Source organism: Tenrec ecaudatus, chromosome X, assembly GCF_050624435.1.
Source record: "Tenrec ecaudatus isolate mTenEca1 chromosome X, mTenEca1.hap1, whole genome shotgun sequence".
In the NCBI taxonomy this organism is placed as follows: domain Eukaryota; kingdom Metazoa; phylum Chordata; class Mammalia; order Afrosoricida; family Tenrecidae; genus Tenrec; species Tenrec ecaudatus.
This window is the reverse complement of record NC_134548.1, coordinates 43,009,527-43,033,642: the sequence shown is the minus strand read 5'-3', so window position 1 is coordinate 43,033,642 and position 24,116 is coordinate 43,009,527.

Below are 24,116 nucleotides of genomic sequence, written 5' to 3'. Positions count from 1 at the left end.
AATACATATAAAAAACTAACAAATGCATGGAAAAATATTCAATGTTAGTAGGTAACCAAAAACTATTAATTAAATCAAATCATATTGCTTATCACATTAGCATAGTTACAAAAGATAATGCCAAGGATTCTCAAGGGTGGAGCCGAATGACCACTGTTAGGCAACATGCGTGGGAGTGCAATACATGGATACACTCGGTCTAAAGGAATTCAAACCAAGCCATGAATTTCCTGCTACAATTCTATTTTAAGGAAAGTATTCTAGATGCAGGCAGGTATGGCAACATTATAAAGAGCAAGTGTATTGGAAAGTTCAATCCAAACTCCCTGCCGGCAAGTCAATGCTAACTCCTAGCAATCCTACAGGACAGAGCAGAACTGCTCCTGTGGGTTTCTCAGACTATAACTCTTTATGGGTGGCGAAAGCTCATCTTTCTCCGTTTGAGCAGTTGGTGGTTTTGAACTGCTGACCTTGTGGTTATCGGCCTAACTATGCCACCATGGCTCCTCTGACATCTTGGAAGCAGACTAAATTTCCAGCAGCAGGGCAATGACCCAGAGTAGCCACCAGGGATTCCACATTTATTACCTACCAAAAACTATGTCAGGGCTTTGCAGATAGCATTTCATTTAATCTCAACAAAAGCCTTATTAAGTAGTTGATATTATCCCAATTTTATAAATAATGAAACCATTCACAGAGCTGGAAACTGCAGTAATCAGGATCAGAATTCATCTGGTCTGTTTGATTCCAGAGCATTTACTCACAGTATACGATAGACTAATATGCATTAAGATGAATATAAGGAAGAAAAGGGGAGCGGGGTCACGGGGCACTAACCCACCCAAGGGGAGGGTATTGTTTATATCTCCACAGGGAAAGTGGGACCAGACTTCAGCCCAGTGCTGCAAGGTGTGAATGCAACATTCGGGCATGGAGTAGGGAACCAGTGGAGAGGTCTGGGAGGCTGGCCCCAGTACCAAAAATTAAGTGGATTCCTGCCCCTCCCTCAGAAGAATTTCTTTCAAAGGACGACATTGGTTCTGCAGCTCTGGGAGAGGGACGTATCGGATCAGAGCACACGGGAGCAGATGAAGGGGGAGGAGGAGAGAGTGGAGCACAACCTGGCCCACCAGGCCGTGAGGATGATGTTCCTGATTAGAGTAGTCAGTCCACAGAGAGGACAACATGGCTGGCCCCACCATGAGATATGATGCCCCTCCGTGACCAAAGGCACTACAGGGGATAGCACCGGAGACACCGTGTGGGAATTGCACCTGACCTGATCCCACCAAACCGAGGCAAAGCACTGGTGGAGTACAGCGGAACAGCAAGGGAATGGAGAGGCAAGGTTCCCAGGGAATGCTGAAAGTGGACTTTGGGGCCAGGGCTTTCCTCCAGGTCCTAAATGCTTCCTCCTCCTCCCCCCCCCCACTACCATTATCCGAATTCTACCTTACAAGCCTGGATAGAGCAGAGGTTGTACACTGGTGCAGATAGGAGCTGGAGGCAAAGGGAATCCAGGGTGGATGATACCTTCAGGACCAGGGGTGTGAGGGGCGATACTGGGAGGGTAGAGGGTGAGTGGGTTGGAAAGGGGGAACCGATTACAAGGATCTACATGTGATCTCTTCCCTGGGGGACGGACAACAGAAAAGGGGGTGAAGGGAGATGCCGGATAGGGCAAGATATGACAAAATAATAACTTATAAATTATGAAGGGCTCATGAGGGAGGGAGGAGCAGGGAGGGAGGGGGAAAAAGAGGACTTTATGAAAAGGGCTTAAGTGGAGAGCAAATGCTTTGAAAACGATGAGGGCAAAGAATGTACAGATGTGCTTTATACAACTGATGTATGTATATGTATGGATTGTGATAAGAGTTGTATTAGCCCCTAATAAAATGTTTTTTAAAATTTTTTTTAAATTTTTTAAAAGAATAAATACTGAAAGGTCTGTTAAAAAAAGATGAATTTCTAGTATCGGGGTAAAAATGTAATGTTGAGAGAAATGCTTCAAAATAATGCCTATTTAATCTTACCATTGTAAACACACATGTATGCGCACGTGCGCGCGCACACACACGCGCACACACACACACATATTGGGTAAACCATTTTCTCAAAATACACCAAATTGGGTTGTCACTGTTAGGGAAGATCAAGTCCATTCTGACTCAGGCCAGCCCCATGAGATTGCCCTGGCTGTACCCTTCAAAGGGATAGATCACCAGGTCCCTCTCCCATGTAACCTTTGGGTAGAGTTTGAACCAACACTTTTAGATTAGCAGCCAATGTGTAGCCAGCCATCAAGTGCCCTTCATCAAATATTAACAGTAGTTATGTCTGAAGGATGTTCTGTGGGGGGCTCTATTTTCTGCTTTACAATTTAAATGTAAAGGGTCACAAGAAAGGGATGAGTCAACCAGGGTGCAGTATAGCACCGATGAAACACACTATGTTTCTCTAGTTCTTTGAGGTTTCCTCATCCCCCACCATCATGACCCCAGTCCTGCCTTTCAGTTCTGGCCTAGACCGGAGCATGTACACTAGTACAGATGAGAGCTCACGACAGACATGGAAACCAGGTCAGATAAACCCCTCAGGAACAGAAATGGGAGCAGCAATACCAGGAGGGTGGGGGGAGGTAGGGGGAACAAATCACAATGGTCAATGAATAACATGCCCCCACACCCACTCTGAGGGGGGACAACAACAGAAACGTGGGTGAAGGGAGACAGCAACCAGTGTAAGATATGAAAATAATAATCATTTGTAATTTATTGAGGGGTCACAAGGGTGGGAGATGGGGAGGGAGGGGAAAAAGAGGAACTGATACCAAGGGCTCAAACAGAAAGTAGATGTTTAGAAAATGATGGTGGCAAAAAATTTTTTTAATAAATAAAAAAAAATTTTAAGAAAATGATGGTGGCAACATTTGTACAAATATGCTTGATGCAAGTGATGTATGAAATGCTATAAGAGCTGTAAGAGTCCCCAGTAAAATGATTTTAAAAATAAAAAAGAAGAACCGTACCAAAGTAAACAGACCATAAATCATAGTCTGAATCATGGCAGACATGCCACATGGGAGACCCCTGAAAACACACCGTGAATCAGAATCAACGCCATAGTGTCCTAGTTCTCTAGTGCAGCTCTAACAGAAATACCACAAACGGAGGGTGACTTTAGCAAACAGAAAGGTATTCTTTCATACTTTAGGAGGCGAGAAGCCCAAATTCAGAGTGCTGGCTAATGGGGAAGGCTTTCTCTCTCTGTAGGTTCCAGAGGGTGATCTGTGCTTCCTTTCAACGTCTTTGGACCCAACATTCCTTAGTGATCTGCATGTTTCTTGGCATCAATCTTCCCTTGGGTCTAGGAATTTCTCAGCATAGGGCCTCTGGGTCCACTACACCCCCAGCTCTACTGTCTTGGTAGTAGTCAGATCTCTCCTTCTCTGCTCGATTTTCTTTCCTTCTATCTCTTGTAAGATAAGAAACTATGCAAGACAAAGCATATGGAAGCTCCCCTTACAGCAGATCAGACCTGTGAGGGTATTACATCCCACTTTAGTACTCTTAAAAGGGTTGGCTGATCACATTAGATCATATCATGAGGGGATAATTGAGTCATTACATATCTACCAAATTATATCATTCCCTAGCTGAGAATCATAGCCCAACCAAGTTGATACATATCCTGGTGGGGGTGGGGGATAGGGGCACAATTCAATCCACAACAACTAAAAGTAGTCACAACATGGCATCTTCACCATGACTACGATCAGCTCAGGAAATGGGGACACAAAGTAGACACCAAGTTGACATAAGGCACACAAAATTTTAATAGGATTTTATTATGTTTCAGGTGAACATTTGTGCAGCAAATTAAATTCCTCTTCAACAATTTTATACACATTTTTCTGTGCCATTGGTAATACATTTCACAATCTGTCAGTACGCTTACTATTTTCACTCTGCTCTATTTCCATTGGTCTCACTTCCCTTCTCCCCCTTGCTTTCTCATCTCTGCTTTGGGGTGGATGTTAACTGTTTGATTAATTATCACTCATGGGTGATACTATTTATAAGTCTGTGTACTATTTGGCTGAAAGGTGACTTGTAGAAATAGCTTCAATGACAAATTCAAAGGGTATATAAGAGTATATGTCTTCAATGATTCCTCTAGCCTCTAGCAATTAAATAAGTCTGGCCTTTTGTAAGAATTTGGATATTGTTGTATGGTTTTCTCCCATTCTTTCAAGGGCTTTTTATTGTGTCCCCGGTTGAAACTGTCTGCAGTGGTAACTGGGCACCATTTATTTGTTCTGATCTCAGGTTAAACATGCTGTTGTACATATGGGCCCATAGGTAATTTTTATGGTGGCTGTGTTCTTGCTGGCTTGGTAGACTCGACCTGAACATGCCAGCAAAGGATAATTGTTAGGTAGAGGTTGGTGATCCTCTTTTTGGCAGCATTATTGTTGAAGCCTCATAAAGATTAAAGCATTCATTAAGTCATGATAGAGAAAACATTCGCAACTAGTAAAAGACTGAACAACATAAACTATTGAGGTTAAGTTGATTTTTTTTCCACATCCTTTTCTGTGATTTGGATTCTGTGACTTCCTGTCACATTTAGACAATGTGACTTTTTCTGTCACATTGGGTTCTGTGCCCAATCTCTATCCAGATGGCAGAACCTTCAGTGAAAGGACTGTGGCTGTGGCTTTATCAACTCATTCCTCTTTCAGCTGCCAGTGGGCTCTAGGCTATTGCACTTCTCTTCCTACTCCCAGTCCATGAATTGGAGTTACTTTTAGTCTCTACTTCTGGTCCTGCTCAGCTTTATGAAACTTATTATGATGCAAACATTTTAAACTCCATGTTTCCTAGATACCCTTGAGATATTTAAGTTGAGCATAAACTCACTTTATGAAAATATAACAAGATAAAGATGTAGAAAAATTGATTCAATTTTCATTACTCTATGAAAAGCCATACAAGACAACCAAAACAAGCTCCTAAAATTGTAAGTATATTATATAATGGAAGAGATATTGTATAGGTAGACTTTTCTTTTTTTTTTTTTACAGGTAGACTTTTCATAGACTCTTAGAGTTGGACAAAGTAGTGTTAAGATCGTAAATGCTAACATATTGGATTAGAAATATGAACCTGTCATGTGAGATCACTACTTAATTCGCCTCTTAAACTTGAAATCATAACAAACTCCCATCTCAGAAACACATCTCTTCCTTCTCTGATCCTAGCTGACAAGAAAGCTTTTTATATTTGATGAAATGATCCATGCCTTGGCAAAGCCTAGTGTTTCTTGTCTGTCCATAAGCATGAAGCAGAACACTTTAGGGATCCTCTTCTCTGTCCAAACCCAAATGCCAATATACCTATATCCACAGTACACAACTTTTCTACTTAAGATATAGATCAATGCCCCTCCTCTGAATTAAACAATTCAGAATACTTTGGGATTCACTCATCTAGAAAAATGAGAAGATTCTAGCATTACTGCCAAAAATCTATTTGGAATGAACAAAGATAGTCGTTTCTTAGGATGACCGTAACAAAGTATTACGATCAATGTGGAATAAAACAACAGAAATTTGTTCTTTCACATATAAAACCAATAGAGACCTTGAGACTATTAAAAATTTAGAGTAAATTCACATTGAGTCCAAAAGGAAATCAAATGACAAGTTATTCCATTCCAGTCTGAGTGCAGTTGCAAAATCTACTTTACAGTGCTCTATGGCCGTTACCGTTCCTAGCCGGTGTGCATTGGTGATTGATTCACTGCAGGTTGATCCCATATAGAGACCCTGCAAGAATAGCTCTCCATGAACTGTGTAATTAGCCTTCTGCAGGCTTGGATCTTTGGATCACACAGCCTGGTGTGCTTCTTCTAGGTGAACTTAGGTGACTCCTCATATAGATGGTTGCTTGGTTTGAGATGAGCCTTTAAGACACCAAATGCTATTATTCATAATAACCGGGCCCCATCTGGTTTCTTCACCAGACTTCACTATGGCACCCAGCTCTTCAGTTGCCATGCAGGTTCGTGTCGTAAGAACTAATTGTTCTTATATTAGGGAAGACTCTAAGTCTTTTATTATTATTATTATTATTATTATTAATTGGGGCTAATACATATATAAAATCATTCCATAGTTCAAGCCAGCAGAATTGTATATTTGCTATTATAATCCAGTCCCAATCATTCTTTTTCTATATGGATCCCTTGATGTCATCACCCCTTTATGTGAGCAGACAACCTCATTTTTCTCCCACAGAGCAGCTGGTGGATTTGAAATGCCAACCTGGTGATTAGCATCCCAATGCTTAGCTCACACCTCCACCAGGGCTTTGTATGTTTCAGATAACATGTCTCAATTAGGCAACTTTGAGCTACCTTATGAGTGTCACCACCTTAAAGAACCTCCTGACTTCTAAGCCTAAAGAGCTCTATTTACCATTAAAAGAAGTGCAGACTATTAAGCAAGAGGGATATCCTGAGACATCAAATTTCTAAAAAAGCAATGCCCAAATTGAGTTCCAAATACAAACTACCCCTATGTGATCACAACAACAAAAAATCAAAGAAACGAAATCAAAATGGGGTTGGGGGGAGAGAGCTGAATAAAAGAACCTGGCCCTTGTGTTCCCCACACCTGGTCGTTTAGTTTCTTGCTCCATGGCTGGAAATCTTCTCCATCGCTGGTGCTCCAAGAATCTATTCTCTCCCCATGGTGTCATTCTACTCATAAGCTCCAATTCCTAGCAGTACAGTGGTTTCAGGGTAGTCACATTTCTTACATGGTAGTTGCTTAGAAGGGACACAAAATGGAAGCTTCCAGTCTTAAATTCAATTCGGAATTCAAAACTGGCACAATGTCACTTCCTCCATCTTCTATTTGTCAAAGTAATCACAAACCTGCCCAGGCTCAAGCAGAAGAAACATAAACATTAAGGGGAAAAAGTGTCAAAAGTTGTGGTCATCTTTAATTTGCCAAAACTTAGGAGCCTGAATGCATTGCTTGTCTGCTTGAAACAATGGTACCACAGGAATACGGGAGAGTTACAGAGATATACTTGAGCCACTGGTACTTTTCTGCTCTTAGTGGACTCAAAACTAAAAGCCCTACAGGACAGGTTAGGACTTCACCCATCAGGTTTTGAGATGCTCTTAGTGCAGTGTGTCTACAGTGTCTTCAATATGTCTTACCATTGTTGATGTTGGCCTTATTCCCCTGACCTGAGGAAGCTTTGTCAGGCATCTGCACTATAAAGTTATTCTCTCTCTCTCTCTCTCTCTCTCTCTCTCTCTCTCTCTCTCTCTCTCTCTCTCTCTCCTTAAACGGCTTTTAAAAAAATAGATTTATTTAGCTATATATAATTTACACACAATAAAATCAGTTCACCACATAATCATACAATTTGATAAGGATTTACAAATACATATGCCAGAAGTTCTTAAGCAAAGGGGATTTTATCTCCCTGCAAACATATAAAAATTACTGCTGACATTTTGGTTTGTTATACGCAGCGAGCTGGGCTGCTGCTGGCATCTAGAAGGTAGAAGCCAGAGATGGTGCTAAACATCTTACAGTACACAGGACAGCCCCATGACAAAGAATTATTCTATCCAAATTGTAATCATACCGAGGGTGAAAAATCTGTATGTACACTTATGTAAGCACTCACTCTCTCGGTACCATTGAGTTGAGGCTGACTCATAGCAACCTTATAGGGGCAGAATAGAACTGCCGTTTAGGTTTCTGAGGCTGTCGATCTTTACAGGAGTAGAAAGCCTCACCTTTCTCCCCTGGAGCAGCTGATGGTTTTATGCTCTTCACCATGTGATGAATAACCCAACAAATAACCCACCAGACCAGCAGCGCTCTTCCCCAAGACATTGCTGTACCCTAAAACTCTCTTGTGCTTCTTTGCAGTCAATTCCTGTACCACTTGACTGTGGCAATCGCTCTTCTTATGTGTTTTGTGTGTTTTTCATAATAGAGTGGTTTTGCCTGTTGTTGATAAGTGGAATTATACATTTCTTTTTTCTCTATGGCATATTGCTCAACATAATGTTGAGATGCGCCCATATTTTTATATGTATAAGTAGTGTGTTCTTGTGTCAAAAATTCTATTCCATTGTGTGGTTATCATTGTTGTCCACTAACAACCCACAGGTGTAACAGAGCAAAACACCGTCTGATCCTGCACCATTGTCACAGCCCGAGCCCATTGTTACAGCCACTGTGTCAATCTAGCTTGTTGAAGGCCTTCTCTTTCACTGTCCCTCTGCCTTGTCAAGCATGATGTCCTTCTCCAGGGACTGGTCTTTCCTGACAACATGTCTAAAGTACATGAGATAAAGAAAGTCTTGCCATCCTTGCCTCTAAGGAGCTGTGACCATACTTGTGTGACTATTAATCAATGCAAACTCACTGGTATCAAGTCAATGCTGACTCATAGTGACCCGTGTGAGTTTCTGAGACAATAACTGTTATGGGAGTAGAAATTCCAGTCTTTCTCCCATGGAGCTGTGGTTTAAGACTGTCCAATAGGCAGAACGCAGCCAAACTCATAACCACTGCTCCACGAGGGTCCTTTATGTGACTATGCTGTATTTAATTAAAGGGCATTTGGGTTCGTCCTAGCTTGGGGACATTATACATAAAGTTTCTATGAAAACTGTGTACTACTCTTTCTGATATGTGTATTTTGATGTTAGTTTCTTGGGGTGGAATTGCTAGGTTATATGGTAAGTGTAACTAATAGGTCTTATATTTTTAAAATAAGAAAGACAGAATAAATGGTTCTTTGTCTTTTTTTGGAGTAATGAATTCTCTAACTACTGCTACTTTCTCATCTCATTCCACAAGGAAATTAGTTTTGAATTAAACAAGAAAGTGATGTCAGAGATCTCATCGTTCATTCTTTCTATCCCCAGGTGGGAATTCTTACAAGAGGTGATCAGATATCATCAGTTTTCTTCTCACTTGCACTTTGCCAAGCAAACGTTGATGTCTCCTAAGTTCAGAACCAGAAAGAGCGATGTCTCTGGATCTTTGGGTAATGTGTGTTGATTTTTTTCTTTTTAGAGGATGTTTATTGAAAATGGCTTGCGGTATTGGCAGTTGTGAGAACAGATCTAACTTCTGCTTGGAACTACTATAAATTTTTAAAACAAACCAAACCCTAACATCACAATATGGCTATGTAAGGTGCCTCCAAGCCAAATCCATTAGATTGAGAATGAAATATTTATTATGATCTGAATAGACAATGACAAAGAGAGAACTTTAGATTTTCCTTCAAATAGTACCACTAAAACTTTGAGCGTTTACTTTCCCACAGTGAGTTTGAAAATTCAATCTTTGATTTTAATAGGACAAAAGAACCATTAAAGAATATACAGCTCCTAAAAATTCATAAAAAGAAAAAGATCAAGTTTAAAAGTAAAGACTTATTTTGCATAAGAAGTATACTCAACCATGCATGAAGTAGAGAAAATAATTCCTTTGCCTTAAAAATATTTATAAGTTACATTATGAAACGATCCTTTTCCAAAGAGGCTAGAAAATTATATGAGTTTTAGAAATTTATCTACTACCATCATTTTTAAAAGAGCATTGGTAAAATTATTAATTTTCTGACCCAAATTTAAGACTTTAGAGAGGGATAACAAAAAACTCAGTGTAGTGAAAGGAAGAAAGATCTAGAAGTAGGAAGATCTAAACTCTAGTCTTGCGTGCCTCACAAATGAGGTTATGGGAAATGTACTAGATGATCCCTCAGGTTCATTTCAGCTCTCCGCTTTCATGAATTCCATTGTCTGGGTTTCAAACACACATGAAGAATAGACTACATACATTTGGATAAGCAACCTTTCATCAGAATGTTTAACTGCACCTCAAGGAATGGAGTGATCCTAGTAGGGGAAAGGGCATTATTCGAAGCATTTGTTAAAGTCTTCTCTTATATAGAGTTATTACTTAGCTTACAGAAATGTTAATACTAAACTGTCCTCGTTGATTTTTTTAGCGGCAACCGATGAATACTTAGCATTTTCATTTACATATTTATTCCTAGAAACATTGATGTCCTTCTGTTGTAAGATGCAGCCTTCCTACTACCTTGAATGTTTACAAAGTGCTTAAGTGTCATATCCAAGATAATTCTCATGGGAGACTCCTTCAAATCCGACTGGGTAATTTCAATGGAAAGAAATTGCTTTGGGACGAAAGTATGTACAAATGAAGTTAACTTGGGAGTGAATATATGCCATCTTATTCTTAAACGAGGATGAGAAGCTAAGAGGGGAACAAGTATTGCTAGAGAAGCTACAGCCGAGGCCATCACTTCCCTTCTAAGGGGTAAATAAGGTCATTTCTGAGGCCATTCCTTTGTTGCATCCTCAGAATTACTATTTTTGTCATTTCTCAAGGCACTATATCACTCTATTCATATCTGAGTTTTCAGTCTGTGTGACACATCTCCTTCTAGGCAATATTCCTTGGTGAGATACAGCCCTTATCCTGGTGTTTTTCAACTGGGGAAAATGTGATTAAAGGGCACATTTCTGATGTTCACCTACTAGTAGGAGCCTCAGTAACTTACCTGGTGCAAAATTTTAAAAATATATAACCATTTTATTGGGAGCTCTTATGGAGGTCTTATGAATATCATAACATTCCATAGTTCAGTCACATCAGCAGTATTGTACACTTGTTACCACAATCTTTTTCAAAACATACTCCTTCTTCTTGACCTCCTTGCTGTCAGCTCCCCTTTATCCCCTCCCTCCATGCATCAAACTATTTTAATTTTACCCATGAACATATGTAAGTCTAACAAAGTCAATGAGGTAGAACAGAAACCATAAAAGTAGGGGGAGGAAATATGAAACAACTGGAGGATAGTTATGTGTTTCATTAGTACTATACTGCACCCTGGATTTATCATCCCTTCCTTTTGGCCCTTTTGTGAGGGACTGTCCATTTATCTTACAGGTGGATTTTGGGGCTCCAGTACATCCACACTCCTTTACATCAATTTGGTTGCTTATTTGTGACTTTCTGATAGCTATTCCTCTTGACACCTCATCATCACTTGGGCTGGTATGCTCCTTCTACGTGACCTCTGTTGCTTCCCTGATAGATGGTCACTTGTTTAACTACAAGTCTTTAAGACCCAAGATGCTATATCTTTTAACAGCTGGGCACCATCAGCTTTCATCACCACATTTGCTTATGAACCCATTTTGTCTTTCACGATCTTGTCCAGAGGGTGAAGATCCAACAATGCTACATTGTGAGAATAGACCGCTCTTATTACTGAAGTAAGATTTAAGTAGAAACCCAAAGTCCATCTGCTTCCTGACTCTGGGGGCAGCGCTTGATCCCTCATCTGAACTGGGTGGCGATTACTCACACGGGGTCCACAGTGAAAGCCTAAAGGAGTAAGGTGGGGGGCGGGTAAGCTGCTTCATACAGACTGCATGGAGAAAAATGGGGACTTATGATGTATGCCTTTCAGACACGAATGCTGAGGACTAAAAAGACATATGTGCTGTTAGGTAAGCTGGTCCCAAGAGATGGAACCCTCAAAGAAAAGGGGTTTGGGACTGAAGGGTTATAATAGGCCTGGCTTGTCATTTAACAGAGATATTCAGCTATTCTGGGTCAGAATGCTAGTTAGAGATAGTCCTATTAGTTTGGTCCTTCTCTCTCTCTCTCTCTCTCTCTCTCTCTCTCTCTCTCTCTCTCTCTCTCTCTCTCTCCCTCTCAGTTTCTTTTTTGTCTATCTGTACAAGATAGGTAGGATAAGCAATATCAAGGAGCTAGCTATGGGACCGATGGTTCTGGGGGGAATGAGAGGGAAGGAGGCAGGAGGAGGAGGAGGAGGAGGAGGAGGTGAGGGGTGAGCTATTTATGACAGGGACAGGGGAATAGTAAGGGATCTAAAATAGACAGCAAGGAGGGTAGCATTTCTGGTCCTGTTTGATCAATCAAAATGAATCTGAGTGAAATTTCTGAGATGTGATTCATGGGTAAGCATAATAATGTGGCATGAGGAAAGAATAAAGAAAAATATATTTATAGATATACAGATGTATATTTACATATATACTTAGATGTATTTGTTTATAATTTTTGCAAAGAAGCAAAGATTTTTTTCCCAATCATTTTATTAGGGACTCATACAACTCTCATCACAATCCACACATACATACATCAATTGTGTAATGCACATTTGTACATTCATTGCCCTCATCATTCTCAAAACATTTGCTCTCCACTTAAGGCCCTGGCATCAGCTCCTCATTTCCCGCCTCCCTCCCTGCTCCCCCCCTCCCTAATGAACCCTTGAGAATTTATAAATTATTATTTTGTCATATCTTGCTCTGTCCGACGTCTCCCTTCACCCACTTTTCTGTTGTCCGTCCCCCAGGGAGGAGGTTATATGTAGATCCTTGTGATTGGTTCTCCCTTTCCACCCCACCCTTCTGATATCATCACTTTCACCACTGGTTCTGAAGGGATCTTCAACCCTGGATTCCCTGTGTTTCCATTTCCTATCTGTACCAGTGTACATCCTCTGGTCTAGCCAGATTTGTAAGGTAGAATTGGGATCATGATAGTGTGTGTGTGGTGGCGGGGGGGGGGGGGGCAGAAAGCATTTAGGAACTAGAGGAAAGTTGCATATTTCATCATTGCTACACTGCACCCTGACTGACTCGCCTCCTCCCTGTGACCCTTCCATAAGGGGATGTCCAATTGCCTACAGAGGGGCTTTGCGTCTCCACTCCACACTCCCCCTCATTCACAATGATATGATTTTTTGTTCTGATTATGCCTGATACCTGATGCCTTCGACACCTCATGATCACACAGGCTGGTGTGCTTCCTCCGTGTGGACTTTCTTGCTAATGGGCTAGATGGCCGCTTGTTGACCTTCAAGCCTTTAAGACCCCAGATGCTATATATTTTGATAGCCGGGCACCATCAGCTTTCTTTGCCACATTTGCTTATGCACCCGCTTTGTTTTCAGCAGTTGTGTTAGAAAGGTGAGCATCATGGAATGCCAGTTTAATAAAGCAAAGTACTCTTTCATTGAGGGAGTACTTGAGTGAAGGCCCAATGTTCATAGACTACCATAATACTAAATCTATACATATGTGCACATAGATATATTTGCACATGCTCATATATAAATATATTTACATATTACATACCTTTATTTAGCTCTCTATAAATGTTCTTTACCTCCTAGGTCTTTCCTCTATTTCCTTTGATTTTCCTCTTGTCCCACTGTCATGTTCAACCTTCATTAGGGTTTCAGTAATTCCTCTCAGTTACATTACCCTTGGTCATGCTCTACCAGGCCTCCTACAACCTCCTTACCACCGATTTGGGTCACTTGTTGTTCCCTTGTCCCTGGGTTTGTTTACACGAAGGAAAGATATTTTAAGGGTCCTAATTCATACTGTTGTACATAGGGTAGCTATGAGTTGGAACCAACTCGGCAGCACTTAACAACAATTTTCCCTAGGAACAGAAACAAATAAACAATAAAATCTTCTGCAAAATATATTTAATATGAAAATGTAACTTATTTTCCTTTGAGTGATTAAAATAGCAGGTTCAAATATCTCAGTATCTTATATTTTTTCATCTTACTTTACATGGTTGGGAAAATAAAGGAACTGTCTTCTTGGACAAAGTGAAAAATACAGTAGCCTCATACATATGGGGATAAATCATATTTTGAAAGTCATTGTGTCCAGAATAAGTAAAGATCATTATATTGTCAAAAAAAGGTTAAAGTAAATAACTTATCCTCCAATTGGCATGGGCATCGCATTATCACCTGAGTGAAGGTGTAAAATGTAACCAAAAGGTTAAATTTTTTTGATGTAAGATTGATGTAAGATTGATGTAAGTTCAGGATGTCCTGAACTCTCAGGACAAGGTATCCATCCAGGAATAGAATCATAGGCTCATCATGCAAAGGAAATGTCTGCCACAAGCAAGAACATTTTGGATAAGTTTCTGTTCTCAATTGAAAGAGAAGTGCTTCCTTTTGGCAAAAAGGCTAAATCAACAACTGTAGACAATTATTTTGTACTTGGTACAATCATCACATCTCCATAACCCACTTTTAGCAATAATGTGCTTCCATGTGAGAAGAATCAATAGTAAGAAATTGACCTTTTTCTAGAAAAGGCTATAATTCCTACTAGGCATTATATTGTATAATTAGGTTTTTCTCTTCCGAATTGCAAACACATCTTAGGAGAAAGAATTAGCCTACTGAGGTGGGCATGCATTTGACCCTACAAAAGACACATACCAAAACATTTTCTTTCTACTTTTCTGAGAAGTGTTTGCCAGAGGGAAAATGTTGAGATGGACTCTCCTTCTTCCTCTCTTCTCATACATCTTGGCTCTGACCTTGCACGTGGACGCCCATGTTCTCCTCAACACCAGGCTTTCCTTTCCAGCTATGCTGTGCTCCTCATGGTCTCCTTGCAGAGAACTGTCTTCGACGCCGGCCATTCCATCTTATTTTCTTTGACTCCATTTTCCCACGGTTAAGGATCCAAGCATCCAGCCACCACTGCGCCATGCCAAATCTCTTAACTCTCCAAGAATGTTTACTGAACTTTCCCTTCCTCTCTCTATTAAGAATTACCACCAACCTCATCCACACAGTCATCTTGCCTTTCTCCTTGACCTTAGCTCAGTTTTTCTCCTTCTTGGCTATAAACACTGCAAAATCCAAAACTCCTTCTTGCAACTTTACCAGAAGAATGGAATAACAGTACGCCCATTCTTCATTGCCACTGCCTGCATAGTTTTTCTTTTGCTATAAGCACTTTTAAATGTTTTGACAAGTGTCCACATAATTGTTGGCCGAGAAATGTGGAACAATCTCCACTTTACAGTGCTCCATACCTAAAAGAAAATCCCTCCCTACCCCATTTTACCCAACACAGGTATTTCCATGGTAAATCTTTGTTTTAATAGTTTTATTGTGCTATAATCAACATAATACACAACTCAATAATTCAGTCATATCAAGAAGGGTTGTGCAACCATCACCACAATAAACTTTGAAACTTTATTTTTTCGTGGAATATCTTAATATACACCAGAAATGTATTTTAGAGAAAATCATTTGTATTCACTAGAGACTGGTTATTGTGTCTTGCATTTCTTAACAGAGCAATCATAGGGACCTCATGCTCAACCCATTTATCCCAGAACAGAATGGGAAGCTATGTAACCACAATCCACCTCTCCCAAAGGAAATTTGATTTGTATTAAGTTAGAGCAAAGTTTCCTGATAACTAAAGGTTATGAGTCTCAGTAGTTTGGGAGGCATTATATACTGACCTTCCATTTTGTGATCTGATCTAAAAAGTCAATCCATTGCAAAGGGAGTTTGTTTAGTGATGTGGCCTGCATCTGGTCTATAACTGGATGCTCTGACAAAACTTGCTCCCTTTCTCAACCACACAGTCTGCACAACCTTATGATAGCTAGGTTTATTGCGCCAACTAGGCCTATAGTAATATGTGGGTGTTGTTTGATCAGGTTGTAGCTTGATTGGAGGGTGACCAATATAAATGAAGACAGCCAATATAAATGAAGATGGTCGGCATCACATCTCTCTTGCTCCCTGGTGATCAGACCAGAGTGCTGCTGCTTTAACTAGTTCCCTGCCTCAACCTGTGTACTTCTGTGGGCCAAGCCAATCCATGGACCATGCCGCTAGACCTTGAGGCTCCTGCGAGACCTACTTCACTATGCTGCTGGTGTGTGTATCACTTGAGCTTGAAGCTGGTGGATTCTGTCCCTGTGTATCACGTAGGCTAGTGGACCCTGTACCTGTGCATCGCTTGGGTTCGGGATTGCATTGGACCTTCATTGCTAAGCGCTGGTGCTACTGACTATTGCTGACCCACCCTGCTGTCTTCTGCCTTTGGCAGATCTGCCTGTCTTGCCTGACAGAAGACTCCACTGTCTGCTTCACTGACCTTGGACCTGGCAGCCCAAGTGAGTTGAAGGACTTCCAATATATTAACTGTTCCACGAAAGTGAGTTGAACTGAGCTCTCTGTACTACTGTGTAGACTAATTAGCTGTTACATTCCTTCTTCCTGTTAAAAATATTATATATATATATATGTATATATATATGTATATATATATATACATATATATATATATAATCATAGGTGTCCTGCTTTTGTTTCTCTAGAAAGCCCTGCTTAACACAACCCCGGACTCAGTTCTTGGAACATAAACCTGCAGAAATCTCTGGCCTGCCACCTGATCTATAGGTTTGAGATTTGTCCAACCCTGGCAATCCAATAAGTTAGCAGATGCTTCTAACCTGCCCCCTGGGTGGAAGATTTTAGGTTTGTAAGTCCCTGCAAGCATATGAGCCAGAAGAAGTCTTCAGTCTTCTGCCTGATCCAGGGATATGAATTCTGCTAACCCTTATATTTGTGTGAGTCATTTCTTCATAACTGTGTCAGCCATTTTCTCACAATTGCATGAATCATTTCCTTGAACTAAATTTCTCTGTATAGATCTATATACTCTTCACTGGCTTTGCTCCTATGGAGAACACAGACTGACAGTAACTCAGAAGTTGGTATAAGTATGGATGCCCCCCTCCCCCTTCAGCCCATGTGTCCCCACTGCAGGGCCATCATGCTTTGCATCACTCAGTCATATGAAAGCATTCACATTCGCTATATCCCCCACTCAGTAACATTACATTAACTAATATAGTTCTAAGACTACATAAACCGGTAGGAGCCCTGGTAGCATAGTGTTACACGTTGGGCTGCTAACCTCAAGGTCAGCAGTTGGGAAACCGCCAGCCACTCTAAGGGAGAAAGATGAGGCTTTCTACTCCGTCAAGAGTTATAGTCTTAAAAATCCACAGGAGTAGTTCTACCTTGACCTATAGGGTGCCTGTGCATCTAATTTGATAGGAATCACTGGATTTCTGAAAAGCGGGGAAAGTATACTCAGAAAGACCTATTAGGAAGCTAATGGAACCATCCAGGTAGCTTGGGCCTTGATGCCAGTCATCATCGTATTGGTAAAAAGCATTGATTATGGGCATTTTATTCAGGCAGAGCCAACAAGGTTTCTTGCTGGATTTGGGTGTGGGGTGTGAGGTGCGAGGGGGCGGCGATTCAAAGGTTTGTCTAAAGTTTGAGGTCTGAACAACTAGAAGGATGGAATTGCTGTAGCCTTAGAGGGGAAGGCTACCTACAGGTTAGAGCCAGCTGTGGGGCAATGTCTAACACCGAAATCATCTTCCTCGTGAAACCCTGTGTCCCCAGGTCCCCTACACATGCCCATTTTCTCTATCCTAATATTTCCTGATTATTAGTCTACACTTGATCTTCTCTGTTGCACTGCAAATTCCTGGCACCACATCTGAGTTCTTGACTTTGACTTCTTAACACAGACAGAGGAAGGAGGGAAAAGAAGAAAATAAACTGGGAGGGACTGGGACTTCGCTTTAGAACTTTGATCCTTCTGAGCTCGTATCGAGCAAGTGCATGCTGTTGCAGAATGTTTCTCCTTCACAAAGCTCTTCCTATTTATTGTATCTCCCCAAAGCCCACTGGGAAAAGGAAGGGTGGAGACAACCCCAGTTCCTTTAGCCACCTTGCTATATTCGACAGACTCTGAGGCAGGGATTATTATAGTGTGTGTGTGTTAATTTGAAGTTGTGTTCTTTAAAAAATCTTTGCTTGTTAGTATATGCACTGATGAGAATTCTAATCTACTAATAAGCAATCACAAAAAGGAAGAAAAAAGAGGAGAAACAAAAAAGTCTAAAAAGTCGAGAACTCTAAAAACCCCACAGAGCAAATAATCAGGGGGGAAATAAACAACAACAACAACAAAAACCCCGGCACTGATTGCATTGTCTTAGAAAGCCTAAGAACAAACTAAGTGAAATAGAAGGAGCTATTTCCTATAGGATTTCCTTTTTCTTCCTTCTGTGGCCCTCAAACTTAATGAAAAGCCAGTAGGGCACAAACAGTTATGACCATCCCTACTAACCAAAAGGTTGCCATTTCCAACCCCCCAAGAGGCGCCTCAAAAGAAAGGCCTGGTGATCTGCTTCTGAAAGATCCCAGCCTTCAAGACACTGTGGAGAGTTGTTCTGCTCAGCACAGATGGGTCAGGCATGAGTCAAAATCAACTCAACGGCAATTGGTTTAGAGCTTTGTGTTAGCTAGTTGGTTATGTGAGGTTAAGCACCCACTCCAAAATGTTACACAGTGTAGTTTGATTTTAGTCATATCTTGAAAACACAGCTTCATTTATAAGAACTTCCTGGACCTTTTATTTCAATATTTCTGTATTGTTTTTAGCTGTGTTGACTTAGACCCTGACTCATATCACCATGAATCATAAGAGGATTGAACTGCTGTACTCCATAGGCTGATTTTTTGGAAAGTAGATTGCCAGGTGTTTCTTCTTAGTCTTTCTTACCCTGGAGGCTCCACTGAAGCCTGGTCAACATCATAGTAACACACAAGCCTCCACGACAGATGGAGAGTGGCTGCACTGTGTACATTCACTTGAAATTGAACCTGGGTCTCCAGCATGGATGGAAAGAAACCTAGTACTGAGCCCCCATTGCCCTCAATTGCGCATTAAATTCAGACTCACTGCCATCAAGTGGATTCTGACTCCTAGTAACCCTGTAAGACAAAGTAGAACTCCCTCTGTTAGTTTCTAAGACTGTAATACCTAACAGGAGTAGAAAGCCTCATCTTTTCCCCGCACAGTTTCAAACTGCTGACCCCAAGGTTTAACTCATAAACCACCATGCCACCAGGGCTCTGTAAGCAATAGAAATAGCAATGACTTAGAAAGTATAGGAACTTATTTCTGGATCTTATAAACAAAGTCCAGATACAGGCCATGCACAATAATCAATAAGCCAGGTTCACTAATTGTTCTGAGGCTCTCAACACATTGCCTCCACCTTGTCACCCAAGAGGCTGCTGTAGCTCCAGTCATCCCATAACATAAGGATAAGGGAACAGAAATATTTGCTCACACTTTAAGGACATCTCTGAAAAATCATATGTGACACTTCAGTCTGCAGTTCATTGGCTAGAACTTAATTACACGGCCATGGCCATTTCCAAGGCAATCCTTGAAAATCCAAGGAAAGTTAGGAATTGAAACTTTCATTTGGAGTGACCAGGTTCTGCTAAAAATCCGGAACTAAGGAGAAATGAAGGTATTCAGAAACAATAGTCAGAGAGATATTTACTCATCTGTCAAATAAGAATACTACTGCTACCTACTTCACAAAGTCCTTGTGCGGGAAACAAAGGAGAAAATGCCTGAGGTTTGCACCACTCCTGGCAAGGGCATCCAAAAAGTGTGCACGGAGTAGTTGTTCATTGCTATTTACCACTAAAGCGTGAGTTCTTAAGATTGTAAAATGACCCCCCGCCATTTTACAAAAGAAGGAACTAAAGGTCCAAGAAGTGCATTAACCCTCACCGACAGGAAACAGCACATATTGGCAGATCTGGGGTTCAAATCCAGATATTTCAACTCCAAGTCCTGTTTCTTTCAGTACTGCTGACATTTTCATTCATTGCCATTCACTGTTTTCCAATTCATGGTGACACGACAGGGCAGGGTAGAATTATCCCTGTGAGTTTCCAAGACTATAAATATGTATTCTTTTAAGACTGTGAATCTTGGCCCATTCCCTTTGGACGCTGCATCCCCGCTACGCCAGTCAGCGGAGGAAGGAAGCCCTAGCTCGATCTAGGTAATAAACTCTTTTTGCCGCTTTAAAAAGAAAAAGACTGTAAATCTTTAGGGGAGTAGAAAGCCTCATTTTCTTCCCAAGTAGCAGCTGGTGGGTTCAACCTGCTGACCTTGCAGTTAGCAGCCCAACGGATAATCCACTAGGCCACTAAGGCTCTCTGTTGTTGCTGTTAGGTCCATCAAATCATTTCTGACTCATAGCAACCCTAGGTCTGACAGAATGAAACACTGCTCAGTACAGCACTGTACCCACAATGGTCTTCACGCTTGAGCTCATAGCTGTAACCACTGTGTCAATGCATCTCCTGGAGGTCTCTTTGTTTTCGCTGTCCCTCCACTTTACCAAACATGATGGCCTTCTCCAAGAGCTTCTAATAATATATTCAAAGTATGTGAGACCAATTCTCATCATACTTGTTTCCAAAGAATATTCTGGACATATTTCTCCCAAAGTAGATTTGTTTGTTCTTTTGTCAGCCCATTGTACTTCCAGTATTCTTCGCTAGCACCGCAAGTTAAATTAATTGGTTATTCTTCAATCTTCCTTACTCAATGCCCAACTTTCATATGCATATGAGGTGATTGAAAATCCCCTGGCTTGGATCAGATCCTCAAATGGCAAGTTAAGAATACAGAATAAGGGGGGAGCAGCGGTGAGGGAGGGGGAAAAAGGAGGACCTGATGCAAAGGGCTTAAGTGGAGAGCAAATGCTTTGAAAATGATTAGGGCAAAGAATGTACAGATGTGCTTTATACAACTGATGTATGTATATGTATGGATTGTGATAAGAGTTGTATGAGCCCCTAATAAAATGTAATAAAAAAAGGAATGCAGAGTAAAGTATTTTACTGAAATATGCACAGGGTTGGGAGTTAGAAAGTGAACACAGAATACATTCGGTATATCACAAGCTGAAAGAGCTGAAGAAAAGCTTCAAATCTCAAGCTGCAATATTAAAAGATTCCATGGGTGAAACAATGAACGATGCAAGAAATTTCCAACGAAGAGGGAAGAAATACTGAATTACTATACCAAAAAGAAGTAATTGACCTTCAACCATTTCAGGATATAGCACATGATCAAGAACCAATAGTACTGAAGGAAGAAGGTTAAGCTACACGGAAGGCATTAGCAAAACACAAGGCTCCAGAAAAATGACAGAATACCGATGGAACTAGTTCAAGAAAGCTGATGAAGCACTGGAAGCAACACTCATATATGCTAAGAAATTTAGAAGACGATCCATATTTGTGCCCATTCCAAATAAAGATGATCCAACAAAATGAGGAACTTATCAAGCAATATCACATACAAATAAAATTTTGCTGAAGCTCATTTAATAGCAGTTTACAGCAGTACATAAACAGGCTGCTGCCAGAAATTGAAGCCAGATTCAGAAGAGGTCATGGAACAGGGTCATCACTGCTGACATCAGATGGCTCTTGACGGAATGCAGAGAATACCAAAATTACTGGTGTTTTATTGATTAGGCAAAGGCATGCTACTCCCGGTGTCCTAACACACTATGGATAGCACTGAGAAGAAGGGGAAGATTCCAAAGCATTTCATTGTGCTCTTACGGAAGCTGGACATGAACAAAGGGTCAGTAGTTGGCAGAATAAGGAAATACTTTGTGGTGTGAAATCAGGAAAGTGGGCGTCAGGTTTGCATCTTTTCACTCTACTTATTCAATCTGTATTCTAGGCAGATCATATGAGAAGTTACACTCTAGAAAGAAAAACCCAGCATCAGGATTGGAGGAACACTTGTTAACAACCTGCAACATGCAGGTAACAAAGCCTTGCTTGCTCAAAGTGAGAACATGAAGCACTTGCTGATGAAATGCAGTCTGAAGTATGGATTGTAACTCAATGTGAGGAAAACGCAAATCCTCATAACTGGACCAATAAGCCACATTGATAAATGAAGGATTTCGTTTTGTTTGGCTCCATCATCGATGCTCATGCAAGCAGCAGTCAAGAGATCAAGCAACACATCACAGTGGGCAAATCTACTGCACACGACTTCTTTAAAGCTTCTATCATTAGCAAACGAACTCGCTACAACTGAGTTTTCTGACTCATCCCGACCCTAATACACGTCATTTCCCTCTACCTCGCCTTGTCACAACCATCTTCCTTATTATGACTCTCGTGTTTAGCAAGACAACCTCTGTGTCTCTCCATTGAAAACGTTTTACACTACATTTTGGCTATAATTTAATGAGAAGTACCAACATTAAAGAAATGACTAATTCATGAGGACTGCACAATTTATCTTTCATACCTGGTGAGATCATAAATGGCATACTCTTTGGAAATTTCTCATCAAGTTCAGCATATGTTATCTACTCACTGTGACTGAGTGCATTCTGACTCATAGTGACCCTATAGGACAGAGTAAAACTGCCCCTGTGTGCTTCCAAGACTATCACTTCTTATGGGAGTAGGAAGCCTCATCTTTCTCCAATGGAGCAACTGGGGGGGTTCACACTGCTGACCTTGAGATTAGCCATCCAAGTCATAACCCACCAGGGCTCCTAACACTCTTTCAGGAACCATCAATCTCATGCCTGCGTATTTATAAAAACAAACCAACAAACAAACAAAACGTAGAGGGGCTTGAGCTAGAATATTTTTTGACATCTTGATTCAACATAGCTAAAATAAATAAATAAAACAAAACCAAGTCAATGCCTTTCAAGAGGAGAATTGTTAGCCACATTGTGAAAATCTATAACATGGAATATTCCTTAGCAGCAGTAAGGGAAGAACTACCGGTTTATGGAATGTGTGGGTAAATTCCAGAAATACTAGGTGGCGTGAAAAAAGAAAAGCAGTATAACCCTACACTATATGATTGTGTTTATATGAAGTTCAAGAACAGGCATAGCTAACAGATAGGAATAAAAAAGTCGGAATAATGGCTGCCCAAGGGAGAATTGATAGAGTGGTTTCTTGACTGAGTGTTGGTTGCATGAACTTGGCAAAACCCAACAAACTATGCACTTAAAATAAGTGCACTTTATGGTATTAATTAAAACCCTATAAAAAACAAAGTAATGATCAAATAAGAATAAGAGGGTTGCCAAATAAAATCTACACAAGAAGATAACAAAAATATTTGGGAAGGGAAGGAATTGAGACTGGGCCATAAAGAAAGAGAAGGCGAGTCTAAGATTTTAACACCAAGTACAAAGATATTATCTTGTTATATTTGAGGCAAGCCCTTTTAATAATACAATGGTAGCACTATGGGCAATGTCTTTATATGCTGGGCTATTTTCTCCAAGATTCAAGCATACAATAAGAAAATTAAATCTCCACACAACAAGGTGAAAGGAACCTTTCAATCCTGTTTTTGACAAGTTGACATGTTCCAAATTCTTTATTTTAGCCAGCCCAAAGGCAATGAATGGATTAACTGCCAAAAAGTATACAACCGTTTCATGTCCTATTAGGAATTACTCATCTAAAGCTGACCACACCTTAGAGGCCAAGTTTCTTCATCTGTTATTGATGGTTTGTTTTTTTTAATTCCTACAATTCTGAAGGCTTAGAACAATGCAACATTCTGCAGGTCCGTTCTTATGGCTCTGGAAGTCAGGTGTCTGAAATAGGGCTCATGGGCCTCAAAACAAAATGCCAGTAGGGCTGTGCTCCTTCCGAAGACTCTTTTTAAGACAGAATCTATTTTCTTTACCTTCTTCATCCTTGAGCAGCTGTGCACATTCCATGGCTCCTGGCCTCTTTCACCGTCTTCAAGACTGGCTGAAATCATCTCCCACGGCATCACTTTAACTTTTCCCCAACATTTACTTTTAATGACCCTTGTAATTTACATGGGACCCACTTGACTGCTGTGGGTAGGCACTGTAAAGCCAAAGAAGAGAACAGAATTCTGTGAGGTTCTGCGTTGTCCTCACAATCATTGCTGTGTTTGAGCCCATTGTTGCTGACTCTCTACTTCGCTAAACATGATGTTCTTCTCCAAGGACTGGTTCTTCTTAATAACATGCCCAAAGTAGGTGAGGAAAATAATCTCATCGTCCTGACTCCTAAAGGTGCATTCTTCTAAAACAGATGTATTGATTCTTCTGGATGTTCAAATATATTGTGATATTCTTCACTGCATCAATTCTTCTTTGGTCTTCCTTATTCATTTTCCATTATTCACCTGCATGCATAGGAGGAGATTGAAAATGTCACGGCTTGGGGCAGGCATACCTTGGGCTTCATATTGACGTCTTT